General features: G+C 28.8%; 1 long non-coding RNA gene across 1 annotated transcript; it reads right to left on the bottom strand.

Annotated features, from left to right (window-relative positions):
* Nucleotides 1-5498: 5498 nt before the first annotated feature.
* Nucleotides 5499-6201, bottom strand: LOC149518412 (uncharacterized). The gene is made up of 2 exons (XR_016342806.1): nucleotides 5988-6201; nucleotides 5499-5712 (listed from the first exon to the last, which is right to left on the bottom strand). It is a non-coding gene; the product is annotated as an uncharacterized LOC149518412 (long non-coding RNA).
* Between the last annotated feature and the right edge of the window lie 8870 nt (nucleotides 6202-15071).

Genomic DNA, 15071 nt, shown 5'->3' with positions numbered 1-15071 from the left:
CACAGTATATAAAAAAAAGGACAATTCAATAGCATATGCTAATTGATTTTCTACATGATTTGACATCACAAGGCTAGTTAATAACCACTCAACCTATTTGCCACTCTGGATTAGTTTTTAAAGAAAGGATTTTACAAATTTCTGAACTGATTAGTGCATTTAATCAGATGTTAGACAGTTAAATTCCTAGATTGCAGGTTCAGAAATAACAATGGTTTCCATTGGATGATTACATTGTGATGGATGTGAAGAAGATCAGAGCACTATACTTTTGTTCTATTGAATTCAAATCTTCCTGTAAGTTCAATGTGGTTCATTAATTATGATTCTCTAGTAAACAGAAGGTATGGTTCATTAATTTATTGTTTTTGCTGATTTGATATCTGATATGCATTTTTTTTTTTTTTTGAAATATCTGATATGCATATTTAAGTTCAAAATTTGGATATATGGTAGAAAGCCCTAATTCAGGTCCACCTTTAGCTAGATGCTCTCAATGCTATCACACAAGCTAATTTTATATAACCGTATAGCATCAGTAGAGCAATTTCAGCTTTAACAGTTAGGACTGAGTTACTATTACCTTCACTAAATAGTCTTAATACCTTCAAATTTAGCAAGTCTAATCTCAACTCTACCCTATGGAAATGTACTTAACATGGCTTCAAGTATAATCCACCAATGTTGGCAAAGATCTAGCTCTTACTTTAGCCTTAGCATAAGCTTGTTTTTAGGGAATGATACTAATTTAGTAAGGAAATTTTGAGCCAGAAAACCTAGCAAAGAGCCTAAATTCAAACATTTGAACACCTAGAAAAAGGGCCGGGAAATCTATGGGACCTTGCGCTAGATGGATTTGGTACTCAGACAGTCAAGCTGGTTAACTCTTGAGGAAGGAAGAGAGAGACAGAATTCTCAGCAGACAACCATGAACTTGTCGTTGAGATAAATATATTACAAGAAAAGATAACAACCTAAAACCTCATTCCAAAACAAAAAAAATAAAGCAAGAATTACTATATTTAAGCTATCGCCAACCACACTTGAATAAAAAAAAAAAATCACCTTTTGTTAACCATCTATGCCCATTTGACAAGGTTGTCTTTGTTTCCAAAATTGTTACTGCTTTTGCACCTGCCTGTTGTTGTTTGGGATTTTAATAAACCAGAGTCTTGTTCCCATCAAGACACTAAGAAACAGCTCCTTCCTACAATTTCACCTCCTCCTCTTTAGCATGTCCTCATCACTTCTGTTTCAAAATTTGTAGTAGATTCTTTAGGTATTTTCATAAAATAAAAAGAAAAAGAGACTCATAATGTTCTTGAGAACTTAAACAGCCAGGTTCTTCCACGTAACAAATCTCATTATTTAGTACATGGTTCTCCCACTTATTAGTTCCTTTTAATCTTTTTCAATTTAAATAGCAAATTCCACATGTACAGCCAGCTCCTTTATTCATCTTTCACCTTGTGATCAAAGAAAGAGAAAAGTACTAGCCTCTTCTTCATATATTTTATTCCCTATTTCATCATATTTCCTACCTCATTAGCTGCATCTCCACTAATAGTGCCAGCTTCTGGATCAGTTGTTCTTCGGCATCAGACAAATGTGGTAGTTTCAACTACATTTGGCACTCAATCAACTTCAGTAGCTTCATTTGCAAGAGCTTCATGCTCTCCACTCTCTTATAATAAAGTTTCATGGTTATCTTCACTGTTGCAATCAACATCCAGTTTGGTTGTCTTTACTTCATCATGACGCATATGAGCTTCTATATCAGTGTCCTACTTCACCCCGCCTTTGCTATCTTTCCAGCTCAGAGAATTACAGGTCGTCATTCTTGAAGCTCTTGGAATAAGGCTTTTCCTTCAATCCTTCAGTCTATCTGCTAATTTAGCAATGCCAATCTTCAAGGAGTCATCTTTCACAGCGTTCCCACTTTCTTTAATGCCACTGTTGCCAGATCCCATACTCCAGCAGTCAGAATGAGACTTCACTACCGCACTACTTCAAGCTCCTCATTGGCTTTTTTAGCGGCTTATAAAAAGAAATTAGATTCATCATCTTCTTCAGGAATTGCCACCAGATTCTTCCATGTCAATGGACTTATTACTTAACTTTCTATGGGGTCACATCCACATGTGAGACCAAGTCTTCCATAGCAGCTTCAGTGTCTTTCTTGTCACTTCTGAGCTTATTCTTTTGCCCGTTGTCTTTGCTTCTTATTTTTGGTTTGACTCTAAACTCTGTCACTGCTACATGACTAACATTTTTTCTTTCTCTTTCATCACATATTCTCTAACCTTGCCAGTATCTAAACTCGCAACCTTTTTTTTTCAGAATAGGGTTTAGTTTTGAACTTGAAACCGTCAGTTAGTGTTACCTCAAGCTCAAACCGTTCTTTCTTAAGACCAACACCTCTTTGTCACCATCTTCATAGAAATGCTATGGAACTATTCTTGTGGTTAAAAGCTATGCATCCTGTGAACCAGTATGAACCTGACCAGCAAACCCTGACTCTTTTTCCAACTACAAATTTATTGTCATTCTCCTCCAGACAACCATGCAGCAAGTAGACACTACCTTCCATGGATGAAGCCTGGACAAACTTTTCTGTGGAGATAATAAAGATGCATGAACTATTTCACTGTCTCCACCCCTATTTCTTTTCATTGAAGTGTTTAGTTTCTTGTTGTACTCTTTCTGCACAGTTTCTGCCTCTATTTGTCCATTGCCAATGAACCCCTTCACCGGTCTGACTCTCCTTCGGATTTGAACACTTTGCCTTGGACTTTCCTCTCACAGTTAATGTTTTTGTATTTTCTTTTCCGTTAACATTGTCAAAACAATGTTCTGACTAGCTTTCTTTTGCTCTGTATCTAGTACTATTAGGTCATGTTTGGTACATAGGATGATGAATGGGATAGGATGATAATCATCCTATATTATGTTTTGTTTGTTTCTACAGAAAGAGATAGGATTACTAGGAGGATTAATCATTCTCTTGGTATAGGATGATTCAATCCTCCCAAAGAGGAAAGGATTATTTTTAATCCATGGGATTGAATTTACATATCATATTATACCCTTAAAACTTACATAAATAATTTAAAATGTATAAACTTTGAGAAAGGATAATTTTGAACAATCAATAAATTATCCTATCTAGTCCTTGCACATATCAAACACAAGATAGGATAACATTATTTAATCTAATTCTATTCACAAAATCATCTTATCCTATCCTATTATAATCTTGTGTACCAAACATATCCTTAGATCCACCACTAACAATCCTCCTCATTGTTCTTTTGGCAGACTCCTTATAATTTGGTCATCATCCTTGGCTATCTCATATGGTTTGCATCTGTCACTGCTTACGCTATAATACACAAGTCCATATATCTTTCTATTGGCCCTTTCCGCTATCTTATCAACCACCTTGAGAAATAGGATATCACACCTGAAAACTTACATAATTGAAGTGTTTTCAAGACATAATCAGAAAGGAAACCAGCAGAAAATCAAGAGTGCAAAATAATGAACTTAGAAGATAGTCCCAACTCACAGCAACACAGAACATGTTCAAACTCTTGATCTCATTCACAACCATAAATGCTTATTTAAGTTAGTGTTCCAAGAACTTCTCCTCAACCCAGACCTTCTGCATGACTAGAAATTCTGAATATTTGTGTCAGTCAAATTATAAGGGTTCCTCATAAAATGCAAAAATTGTGCAACCCCTTAAGACAATTGTTGAAAGTAAGAGTTCTTTCTGAAATGGCGCCTTGTATTACTCATGAGGAACCAATGTCCATCCATTGCTGACAAGAAGGAAATTAAAAACCATTGAACCACACAGTGGTCTATTTTCTCAACCCTATGGCAGTGAACAAAGGACCGTAGGTACAATGGGCTATGAATGTTTAAGTGTTTATATTAAGTTATACATGTTAACTGGAGATATATGCCATTGCTGATATTCTCACTGGGTTCTTCCATGTCAATGGACTCTTTAATTACTACTTCACCAACTTTCTATGGGATCACATCCACATGTGAGGCCAAGTCTTCCATGGTAACTTCACATTTCAGTTTCTTTGTTATTTTTTCAAGAGCTTATCCTTTTGCCCTTTGTCTTTGCATCTTATTTCTGGTTTGACTCTGAACTCTTTGCCGCTGCTGCACAACTAACATTTCTTCAGTTCTCTTTCATCACATATTCTCTAACCTTGCCAATATCTAAACTTCCAACCTATCTTTTAGAAGAGAGTTCAGTTTTCAACTTGCAACCCTCAGTTACCCTTACCTCAAGCTGAAACTGTTCATTCCTCAAGTCCAACACCACTTTGTCACCCTCTGCATACAAAATGCTATGGAACCATTCTTGTTGTCAAAAGGTATGCTTCCTGTTAAAAATATGCAACAGCCTGATCAATAGACCTTGACATTCATTGCCAATTATATTGTCATTGTGATTCTCCTCAAGATCAACCATGGGGGAATCAGGAAATTCGTTCCTAGCATGAAGCCTGGATAAATTTTTCTTCAGAGATAACAAATATGCACAAAACGTTCCTCCATCTTTACCCATCTATCTCCTCATTGGAGTGTTTATGTTCTTGTTGTCCTCTTTTGCAATGTCTTCCTTTATCTGTCCTTTGCCAAAAGGGACCCCTTTACCAGACTGACTCCACTTCTGCTTAGAATACCCTACCTTGCACTTCTATTTCATGGTTATCTGTTCTGTACTTTCTTCTCCCTCAATATTCTTAATAAATTTTTCTGACAAGCTTTCTTTTCCTCTGTATTACCTCCCTTACATCTCTCTCTGACAACCTTTCTCATCGTTTCTTTTGACAGACTACCCATACTCTGGTAATTATCCTTGGTTTGTCATTTGGTGGCATCTCTAGTAGTTTCCCTAGAATGCACAAGCACATAAATCTTCTTATCGGTCTCTCATGCTAAGACCTTATCAGCCACCCTGAGAAGTAGAAACTTGAAAACTTGTACAATTCACATTGTCGAGATTTAAAAAGAAACACAGAAGGAAAGGCAAGACTATGAGATAATGGAATGGTTAGAAGATAGTCCTGACTCCCAACTCATAGTAACGAGTAACGTGTTCAAACTCTAATCTAGAAATCATAGTCTTGATCTCATCCACAACTATAAATGCTTATTTAAGTGACAAGAACTTCTCCTGAAGGCTGACCTTTCACATGGCTCAGAATCCTGGAATCATTGATAACCAAATTACGAGTTTCCTAGTTAAATTCATAATTTTACAACTCCTTAGTAAGAGTTCTGTATGAAATGGAACCTTGTAATCATCAACCATTCATGACAGAAAAGAATGAAAACTGCTGAACTACAACAAGTTTATCATCTCTCAACTCCATTACAATGAAGAAAAGACCTGAGGTGCAATGGGCCTAAGGAAGGTTTTAGTGCTTACAAGCAACATGGCTCCAGAAGGACCTAATATTCCAGAATAGAAAAATTACTATATCCACGTTATATAATTATTAAATAAAAATCCAAGAAACCCAAGAATTTTTATGATTCAACCTGAAATCTCTAACAGATTATGGGGTGAAAAACTTATACATCAAATGATTTAATTAATTCATGTCAGAAAAGCTCACAAATCAAACTGGAAAAAAGCTGATAACTAGGTTCTTCACGGCTTGTAAACCACCAAACAACCTGGAAGGAATGGGAAAGTTGAAAACTTTAGAAACCATGACTCGAAGTCAAAACGAATAAATGCACATAGAAATCAAAATTTCAGGAGGAACCCATAAGTTCAAACAACAAAATCTTAAAAAAAAAAAAAATATAGAAGCCCATATGCATCAGATTTTGAAAACTACCTAAAGGCCCTAAAACTGTGAGAAACCTATAGGAATTGGAAACCCCATATGTAGCAAAGCTTAGAAAATTACCCATAACACCAGCAAAAGCCTAAAACAAGCAGTTACCTGTATATTGCAGTATGCTGATACGAATATCTTTCCAAGAAATCACAATCCTTTCTTAATATTCAATCCGAGCTGTTAGTCCTCAAAAGCAGGCGGGAAACTAATGGGATGTAAGTGGTTGGCATTGGTCGGTTTTTTGGTCAACTGTCATACATTCCTCCGGAGTTGGAAGTTGAGTTGAAGTGTGAAGCTTTACTTGGTAATAATGAGAGAAAAAATTTTGTTAATTTAATAATTAAGTTATAAATTATGAAAATGATTATAAATTACGGATAACTGATTAGTTTAATTAATTAAAATTTATTTTTACTGATGAAAAAATTTTAAATTTAAATTTTATTGATAATTATTAATTAAGATTACTTCAAATTCATAATTTATATGATTCATCTATTTTTAAATTTTAAAAAAATAGTTATGAATCTTTATTTTTAATTATTATTCTTTTTGTTGGTATTTTAATAATTTTTTTCATGTTCATCTCTTTTCATTTTTCTTATTAACGAAAGCTTTAAAGACCAAAAAAAAAAAAAAAAAAGAAATGATAAAAAGGAAAATGTTAAAATGTCCGATAATGTGAGTGATCACTTACAAATAGAATAAATAGCATTTATAGTTGTCATATACCACCTTGATCCGTATATTTTATTTTATTAAGTCATTTGTTGCTTTCTATACTTTTAATACGGTAATAAACTGATTTTTTTTTTAATATTTCTGATGTTAAGTTTTAGTTGACAGAGAACTTGTATGAAATATTTTAGATAAAATTTTTTATTAAAGATAATCTAATATAAATTTTAATAAAAAATTTAAATCAATAAATCGATAAAATTTAATAAAAAAATTAATAATATTTTTAAAAATATAATTGAAAATATCTTTTATAATTATTATATTTGATCGATGTTTATTTAATGATAAAAAATTTATTAAAATTTTTAAAAATTTTACATTCTTAATCTATATAATAAAAAATTTTAATTTATCAATTTTAATTTTTAATTTTAACTTTTCTTTAATCGACTTAATAAAAAAATTCACATATTTCAATTAAAAAATTTCATGTAAGTCTTTCTCTTAGTTGATGACATTTGTATGTTATCTATTAATATCTATATTACATATTTATTTGAACTTTATTTAATTTTAAATTTTAAAATTTATATTATATTTTCAAAAAAATAAAAAGTTACAAAAAATTAAAATTTATTTATTTTAATTATAAAATTTTATTAAAAACTTTCCCTTTTATTTTTTAATTTTTGTCTACTTTTTTTTTTTTTCCATTTTCTCCTATTGCAAATCAATGATTTGTCAACCAAAATAAAAAGTAAGATTTAGCCCAATCAACTTGGAGTCCGATCAACTCATTTAACTACCAATTTGACAAGTTAAAGGGCTTAGGCTTCATAAATAACGTGAAGCTCAATTTCTTTTCTACCTCATCAAGCCAATAGTTATAAGGTCGATTTAGCTATAGTTGTCGTCAAAGCATCAATTAGGCTAGATTTAACCCTTCAAATGACTTCTGATCAACCAAAAAGAGAAAAGACAAAAAAAAAAAAAGAAAAGAAAAATCTAAGTAATCAAGTTTTTGTGCACATAAGCACATATTTGCTATGTTACAAACATATGTGACAACTCACAATGAACACTAGTGTCAAAATTAATGAAAGTATTGATAGATGAATCATTTCATTATAATATTGAAAATATAAGTATTAATATGTGGTGACATTTAAAAATATAAAGATAAAAATAATATGCCGCTCGAAATATAAAGACTACAAGTGCTATTTACTCAAATAATTAATATCAAAATTTTATTACTTACTAATTATTAATTTTTGCTATTGCTATTTGTAAGTATGAATTTCGTATATAATTTTCATATTCTGTTTTTTAAAATATGTGAAGTAACTTCTAAAAAAATAATAAATCTTATTAGAATTGCCTAGATTATTTATATTTTTGTATGTAATTGCTTTCTTTTGTATATCCATTAATTTGTACTCTATGTTAATTTACTAGATATTGAAAAACTAAAACAAGAAATCCAATAAAAAGAGCATATGGATAAATAGATGTTTTTTTGTCCACTCGCCAAATTTTTATTTTTTTTTATTTATGTAGATATTTGATTTTAATTACTAATATTTTTTTTTTTAAGTTTCTTTAAAACTACAAAAATTAAAGTTAAGTCAAAACAAATAACAAAATTGTTTCATAGAACAAATGTACACGGAATATCTCTTTCATGAAATAGCTTTTCACATAACCACTATTTCTCATAATAATTGTTCATGGAACAATTCTTTCATAGTATAGTTGTTTTCAAAACAACTTTAATTTCATATAACAACTCTTCATCGAATAGTTGTTCATAGAACAACTATTTCATGGAATAGTTGTTCATGGAACAATTCCTTCATGGAATACCATCTTCATAGAACAATTGTTCATTGAAACACTTTTTCAAGGAACATCATCTGACACATTCATCAAATAACACCTTTACTGAAAGTTGTTTCATCAAAAGTTGTTTCACTAAAAATTATTTTACAAAATACACTTCACCGAATGTTACATCATCGATTGAAATAAAAAAAAATAACTCAAAATATGATACAGTTCTTGGGCTAACTTCACTATTAGGATGTTCTAGATAGCTTGACTTAATGGATCAAATATAAAAACAGTTAAGAAATCTCATCTTAACTTTTTCTTAAAATATGAGTGTTTCTCTTCTTCTTTCACAACAAACAGTGAACTTTTATGTTCACTATTCACTATTACCAAATGCTAAACTCTCATTAAACAAAGCATTAAAACCTTTGTAATTGTCAATTTCTATCATTATACCTACTTAACATACATATTTAGGATGGCAAACATACATGAACCCATCGAGTTTCAACCTAACCCAACCTTATAGGCTCAATTTTTTTTTAAATCAAGTTTCAAGTCAAATTTTTTTTAAGTCGGGTCAAATTAGAATTGGATTTTAAGTAAATCCACCTTGACCTAACCTAGTATATATATAATATTTTTATTAGTTATTTAATTTTATATTTATATATGTGTTATATTAATAATATTATTATTTAATATTTTAATTAAGTATTAACTTAATAAAAATGCTATATTTGTATCTAATTGAGATATAATTTATATTAAAAATAATATTTTATGAGTATTATACTAAATTAAAATTATTAAATTAATTTCGAGTCAGGTTAGTTGTAATTATATACATATGTGGGTCAGGTCATGTATGAAAAAATAATGTTTTGGTGTAGGGTCAAAGTTGGATATAAATTTTATGAAGCTGGCATGAGCAAAAACTCATTTCGACCTTACTCATTGTCATTGCTACACATATTATGTAACTCCTATTTTGAAGATTTACATAGGAGCTAGCACAATTCATTTTGGGACTTTTAGACTTTTGGGCAGATTTCTTACAATTTTCTCTCTAAAAAATCTCTCTACAATTCTTTCTTTCAAGTTTCATTTTCAACCTTATTCTTTTCTCTTCTTAGTTTTTTTTCACCGTCTATTACCACTTGCCACTGCATTTAATACTTTAAGGATTGCTCTAGTCTTCCACTACATTGTTTTTCGGTATTTTTTTTTTTTTTGCTTGTTTACAACACTTCCTTTATAACTAAAAACCTTTTTGCATTTAGACAACTTTGTTAAGAAAAAACAATTGCATTGAGTAAAACTTTACCAAATACATTTGCATTACCGAACGACATGAGCAACTTGATATATATGGAAAATCCTAATGCCACAAAAATACTCGGTGGTGGAGCAATAGAACTTAAACAATAATTCGGTTAGAATGTTTATTCTTTCATTATACAAGTTTAATAAGTTACAAAATTTTAATCTTTACCTTTTATCATTTTCAACTAAGTATTTATTTACTATTCTTATTTAATGCATACATGTTTGAGATTTCAATTAAGTAATAAAAGTAACATTAGAAAAATGATATGTTAGCATGCATTAATACATGCTTCTTTGCCAAATTTGCATAAGTGATGAAAGGTTTTCTTTTCTATAATTAAAAAAAAAAAAGCCATCACCTTAATTCGGGTTAAGAATTCTCTTTAATTTGACATGAGACTAATTTTCAAAATCAAATTGAGATACAAAGTTGATAATCAATATGGTCGTTGTGTTAAATCCACTTTTATTAGCTACAATTTAATAGTTCATACTTTGAATTAAATTAATCTCTTTGGTACTAAATTAAAAAAAAAAATTATCTCTTTACTACATAATGGAGTTTGATGTTTTTTTTTTTTTTTGGTTGAGAATTTACCTCCCTAATATGAACTTTAGAATCACTCCTTAGCTGCAACTTTATCACACTTTTTTTGTCATTATTTTATTATTGATACTTGCTATCAAATAAACTTTTTTAGTATAAAGTTGAGAATTATTTCTTTTTTATAAATAGAAAATCTTGTTTATGCACAACTATATTGCTTATTCTTTGGGCGTAATTTTGTTGTTTATACTTGCTATCAAGTAAGCTCCCTTAATACCAACCCATGAATTATCTCTTGTTTATAAATTGAGATACCTTCATTGGCTACAACTTTATTATTTCTTTCTTGACCATAATTTATATTTTGATAGAAATCATTTCTCTTTATCTTTTTTGTTGCAACTTCACCACTCTTTTTTGGATTGAATATCTATTTTGTATCGGGTTCAGAAATTATCTCCTTAATATGAAGTGGAGAGTTCTCCTTTATTGAGCACATAACTATATTAGTGTTACTAATACACACTTTAACTAACTCATAGGATGAGATATTGTAATTATAATGAAACACTAATACTTTTAAGACTCTGCAAATATCAAAGTTGAAAAATCCCATAAATATTACATCATATACATATTATTATATTACATATTTTCATAAGTTAAAAATTTCACAGTACTATGAAAATAATGTACATATGAAATGCTTAAAACCCTTTACAACATGATAGAGTAAAAGTGTAAAAGTGCATTCATCTGATTATACAAATGGGAATAAATAGTTAATATCCTAACTTGAAAAGTTTTCATACATGAAAATCTTTCAAAAAGAAGCGAAATGCATTGATTCTTACTATTTTTATTTTGTTTACATACAAGTTTTTCCAATGAAAAAATCAATTATTGTGGTGTTGCACCATTTTCATCCTTATCACATATAAAATATTTTTAAAGGAAATAAATTTTTGTAGTCTTACATCATTCTCGTTTATAAGCTCTTCCTAAAAAAAAAAAAAAGTTAAATGTTATGATCCCTTAAGTTTTTTATCACTTTATTGTGAAAATAGAAAGTTATTTGTTATCATTATATACAAGTTCTTCTCAAAATAAAATTCATTGCTATAGTATTTTCTATTACTACATTTTCTTATATACAAGTTCTTAAAAGAAATGACCATTTAAGTCTTTTACTTTACTTTTTTTATTATTATTACTTTACTTTTATATACAAATTCTTCTGAAAGAAAAATAATTGACAATTGAGATCTTTTGCATACTTTTTATTGTGAAAAACTTTTTATGCAACATCTCGAGAAATATCTTATTATTATACTAAGAAACATTTAACTTATACTTGCATGTCACTTAAAGATTTTTTTGAAAAGTGCATTTCTTGTGTTACTTTAAAAAACATTTTTTAAAAATGCTTGTTGTTCAACAACTTAAGATGTCTTCTATGGTCATTTTTCAAGAATTACTTCCTTTATATTCTCACACAACATCATAAAAAGTGATTTTTGCCATTATTCGTCTAAGAAACGCCTAGCCAATGATTATGTTTCATATTAAGAAGTATTTTTTGAGAAGAGCATCTCATATATTACTCAAAAAGTTCTTATCATTATAAGTTTTTCATGAATTATCCTAATATGGTGTTTTCAAAACTACTTAAAGAAGCAATTCTCTTTTTTTTTTTTAAGTGTTCTTTTGTTTATTCTCATAATATCTCAATAAATACTTCTAATGTGATTTTTTTTTTAAAAATGCTACTCTTTATTAAGAATTTAACAATTGAAATATTCATGTGTATTTTTTAGGAAACATTTCTAATGAAATGATTTCTAGATTTAAATGATGATTTTTAAAAATTATCATTTTTCACTCATAATTTTTGAAAAGTATATCTCTTGCATCACTACAAAGTAAAAAAAAATGTTTTTTACAATTTAAAAAGTGATTGCCAAAAAACATTTCTTAACAAAACAATTTACCTAAAAAATAAAAAAAAATTATGTATGCAGTTAAAAGTCACTTCTCATACACTTTCCTAAATATAGTAAAAAATTTTACAATGTACCTACATCTTGTTTCAATAAGTGTTTTTCCATATAGTTTCAAGAATATTTTTTACTATTTAAAATCGTGATTTTTTAGACTTTTATATGTATTTTTTCTAAGAAATGCTTCATAAGAAACATTCATATGTGTAGCCACAAAAATATATATATATAATTTTTTATGCATGGTAACGCTACTCTAACTTACATTTTTAAAAAGATTTTCATTATTCATCTTTAAATTATAAGAACAAGCATATCTTATTTATTGTCATATATTATTTTACTCTTTCATTTTACTAGTGTATGAGAATTTCTTATATTAAAAATTCTCATTCATGGAACAAAATGTAGATACTCGATTTTATTCTTTAAAATTTTCTAAAAGTGCTAAAATTGAGGTTAAGTCAGAACATATAACAAGATTGTTTTACGAAATAGCTCTTTCATTGAACAACTCTAAACATATAACAAGATTGTTTCATGAAAAAGCTATTTATGAAATTGCTCTTTCATGGAACAACTTTTCATAAAACAATTTCTTTAAAGTTGTTCACAAAACAATTCTCTTATAGAACAGTTGTTTATGGAATAACTCTTTCATAGAATAACTATTCATGGATAATTATTTCATAGAATAACTTATTGGTATTTGCCCTTCAAGTCAAATCATTTTTTAATTAAAATATTCTCATATTTATGATACTTTGGTATTTGATATCTAATAAAGGTCTTGATTGTTTTATTATTAAGCTTATATGGATATATTTGGTTGTTGGTGCTTACATGATGTCATAAGAATATAAAACAAGCTTTACAAAAGAATTATAATGAGATTGTAATTATGATATCATCATTACATAAAAGCTGTATATTCTAAAATAGTTCCTAGTTGATGCTTTATCAATAAAAATATATCGACAAAAGTTGTTGAGATTAGCACATGCTTGTACTCTTGCTTATGAAGTAAGCAACCATTTTCATAGGTTGAAGTTTAGGTAAACTTAAGCTAACATATAGGTGTTTGTTATAAGAACAAGTTCACTGAACATCACCCGAAATAAGAATGTTATTTGGTAGTTCATATAGTGTCTATATCTACATTATCATGTGATAGTTATATAAGTGATCATTTGACTTGAAATTACTTATGATCTTATGTGATAAATTTTATACTTTAACTTTTCTTTACTTATGGTTCTGACCAAAATTACTCAAATCGAGTATTGTTATGTATAAAATAAAACGTATGAAGATGTATGAAGTAATTAAGATAGGATTCATCATCTTATGTGATCAAGAGAGTTTCTCAATTAGTCTTCACTGAATTAACTTGAAAAATATTTTACCAAAGTAAACGAGATAACGATTCGAATTGGATCGAATTCAGTTTGGTTTTTTCAAATATTACATAATATTATGAATTTTTAAAATCTAATCCAAAGCTTTATATGATCTAAATTGAACCAAATTAAATTTTACTAGTTAGATTCAGTTCGGTTTGTCAATTTTTAAAATTTAATTTTTTATTTTTATATACTATTTAAATATAAAATTTTAATATACTTAAGTAGATTTTTATATATAATTATTATTTTTATTTTATAAAAATTTAAAATATATATAAACCAAGAAATATATATAATTTGGTTCAGGTTTTTTCAAATTTTCACATTTTGATCCGAAATCAGATCTAAACTTAATATACATATTTAATATCTGAATTTGATCCGAACTAAATAAGAAAAAAGTCGATCTGAACTGAATCAAACACTATGATTTCGAAACAATTTTCAGTTTGTTCGATTTTTTCTCAACCCTGGGCCAAAGTGAAACAAAAGTTTAGAATTGTTTTAAAGCATATTTGTGAGTTAATGTCAAGGATAAAACTTAATAGGATTGGACAAGATTGAGTAGATAGTAAACCATACTCAATTTCAAATCGAGATGCTTAATAATGAAAGGATATTAATTATTCATTAAGACCATTCACGGATAGATTGTCAAGTCATATTGACTTTCTTTAGCAATTGGGGTTCATGATAATATAGCTAGTATTTATCATAATTTATAAACATAGATTGACTAATTAAAGAATTAGTGATAGAGTCAAAAAGTTTAATTCATCTAAGTCAAATACAAAATATTACAATGCTTATGTTTATTATCAATATGCTAAGAAATCAAATGAGTCAAACACAATAGAACAATTGTGAAAGATCAAAATTGAGACAAATTAAGTTGAATTTAATTTGGTGTGAATTAAACCCAAAGATACAAAAAATAAAATAATAGACATAATGTCTCCTTGTTATATACATTTGGCTAGCATAATGGCTAATTATGAATAACGCAACTTATGCACAAATATAAGTTGTCCAAACTCTCATCTTCAAAAGGAATACACGTTACCCTTCTTATAACATGCTAGATGCAAAAAATAAGCTAAGAGCAACTCAAAGAAAACAAACTTGAGAGATAAGACAAAAGGATTTTTTGAAATACTCATTAGCTAGAGTATAGTTTGTGTTCCTCCCATCCTTAGAAAAAGTTTTTTTATAAGAATTCGTGTGAATCACCATTAAAGGCAGTATGTTTAGACAACTTTTGGTTTGCAAGAGAATTTGGGTGATCACTACCTTAGAGTAAATCAAAGTCGGCATTAAAGGTAATCATCCTTGGTCAAAACCTATATATAATGTGTTTGTATGATTTTGTTAATTGATTTTAACTTTAAAGAAT

The sequence above is a fragment of the Durio zibethinus genome, chromosome 6 (genome assembly GCF_047325235.1).
Source record: "Durio zibethinus cultivar Kanyao isolate XHJ-2024 chromosome 6, ASM4732523v1, whole genome shotgun sequence".
NCBI lineage: Eukaryota > Viridiplantae > Streptophyta > Magnoliopsida > Malvales > Malvaceae > Durio > Durio zibethinus.
This window is presented reverse-complemented; position numbering and strand designations above follow the sequence as displayed.